This window comes from Priapulus caudatus, unplaced genomic scaffold, assembly GCF_000485595.1.
Source record: "Priapulus caudatus unplaced genomic scaffold, Priapulus_caudatus-5.0.1 Scaffold197, whole genome shotgun sequence".
Taxonomy (NCBI): Eukaryota; Metazoa; Priapulida; class Priapulimorpha; order Priapulimorphida; family Priapulidae; genus Priapulus; species Priapulus caudatus.
The window spans coordinates 797,976-800,270 of NW_014577258.1; the positions used below are offsets into that span (position 1 = coordinate 797,976).

Below are 2,295 nucleotides of genomic sequence, written 5' to 3' on the forward strand. Positions count from 1 at the left end.
GTAAGTGTGCAGCGTGCAGCAGCGCAGCAGCTGCTAGCGGCAACTGTACGCGGGCTATGGTACTAGAGCTATACGCAGCAGCGTGCGTGCGGTTTGGCTTGTGTTTGGTGAAGGAGGTGAAGAAGAGTAAGGTGTAATAGGAGTAAGGTATAATAGGTGAAGGAGAGTAGAGAAACATTGAGACTTTGGTAGTAAATAAATTTCGTATTTATTTAGCATTGTATTTTATTGAAACGCTTCAAGTGCCTGTGATTCACGCCTGCAAAAAAACAAAGACAAATATAGAAGGCTACATCAATGGCAGCGCTTCATTACCCCCCCCCCCCGCCAAGGTTCTTCATTACCGAAGAAGACGGGATCTCCTTCTCTATCCTCCTCCTCGTTCCATATTGCACAGCGCCCATCGGCACTGTTCTTTGCTCCACCTAACCTTCTCGCATCCGCTTCTCCTCCCCACCTTTCTCCCTCATGGCCTCCCCTCCACCTGTTCCTTGTCTATACCCTTCTTTATTCCTCTGCTACCATCTAATCGCATTCCCTCTTCCCTTCCTCTACTCCCTCCTTCCCTCCCCTGCCATTCTCCTTGTTTCTCTCTCCGGAAATAGGCCCGCGCGCTAGATGAGCGGTTGAAATCAAAGGCCGAACTGTTTGCGCCGCGTCAACAAGCATTCCTAACGCTCGCGCGCAATATCTTCTGCCGATGACGCCGTATCGCACTAACCAGCGCTCTCTCTCTCCCTCTCACTCTGTATCGCTCTCGCTCTCTCTTTCTCTCTCTCTCTCTCTCTCTCTCTCTCGCTCTCTCTTTCTCGCTCTCTCTCTCTCTCTCTCTCTCGCTTTCGCTCTCGCTCTCTCTCACTCTCTCTCCCTCTCAAACAACCATCCTGAACTGACTGGCAGACAACAACGTCTGAGTCCCCAGAAAAGCCACTGGCTACAACTTGGAGTTTGGAAGGTTGCTCCATCCTGCGCTTTATTGTGTGCTCATGAAGAAGCATCTGGAGCTTCAACTTATTTTCGCTTGATGCCCAAAATCTGTCCATCTCCACAGGCAGTGGTGTGTCGCAGTTGATGATATTTATCTCAATGGGTGCTTTAACTTAACGCCGCTTTCTCGCTGAATCTTTGATGGATCCTTCAACATAGGAATCAAAGATCAAGTTTGATCTGTCAGCCCCTCGACCGATTGCAGCGACGTAGTCCAGAAAATGTTCACAGAAGTCTCCGAATATCCGTAGGTCTTTTGTTTTTAGCTTTCTAACATTGGCCATCACATCAACTAAACATGCTGTTTGCATTTTAGAGTCCTTTGCCGGCTCTCTCCCATCATCCTTTGTAAGTTTGGGTTCTAGTTCCTGTACCAGTGCACTTTTCACAGGTTTGGTCATCAGCCCTTCTTGATCAAACAAATAGGACAAAGGGGACACATCATATTGCAACAGCTCTTCCCTTGTTTGTCCACGGGCACGCGCTATCTCAATCAATCTTTTCATATGGGATTCTTCCTTTTTTTCCTGAGGATTTTCCTTTGACTTCTTTTTCTGGCCTATGGATGCTGAGAAACGTCTTCAGGTTGGTTCTATGGATGGTTGAGGAGAATCTCATTAACTTGTCAATAAATCGCTCCTTTCTAAGTGTGTCATAGGCTTTGGTTCCGATTTCTTTGACCAAAAGTAGCTGGCTTCTGATATCTTCAGACATGTCTTCTTGGGTCAAAATGTTATGAAGTTTCACTTGGTCAGGAGTCAACTGGAACAGATTCTCATTCCGTTGTATTGTTGTAAGTATGTCTTGAACCTTTTGCTCCCCCGTTGCTATCTTAGCTTTGCTGATAGCACTTTCCTCGGACAGGTTTTTGGTCACACCACACAAGTCCCTGTGCAAATTGTCGAGGGCCAGCATTTCATGGTAGATCAGCTCCCACATTGCTACGAGCTTCTTCTTCCGGATGTTGCTAATTATACTAGAGGCACTCTTTTGGGATCTATTTATGGTTTGTTCCAAGGCCATATCAGCCCCAACTGCATTGAACCTTCCAGGGGTTCGCTTTACCACAAATTTGCCTGCCTTAAATTCTGCAAAGATGAATGGTGCGGTTTCAGGTAGCTTGCGCATGTCCTCTAAATACAGCAAACACCATTTCAGGTAGTTGGTGGAATCAAAAGCTGCCATTACAGGAAGAAGGGCCTGAACTGCCTGGAGATGAAGATCCCAATCCACCTACACCAAAGAAGGCATAGGGCTATCTGTTGGAGAAGAAATGAATGATTGAACAAATATGCCTTTCGATTTTTT

At 46.5% G+C, this 2,295-nt stretch overlaps 1 protein-coding gene across 1 annotated transcript in view; it reads right to left on the reverse strand.

The window, feature by feature from the left end:
- LOC106807140 overlaps positions 1-2,295 on the reverse strand; it is a 31,893-nt gene that overhangs the window by 10,167 nt on the left and 19,431 nt on the right. The window lies entirely within an intron of this gene.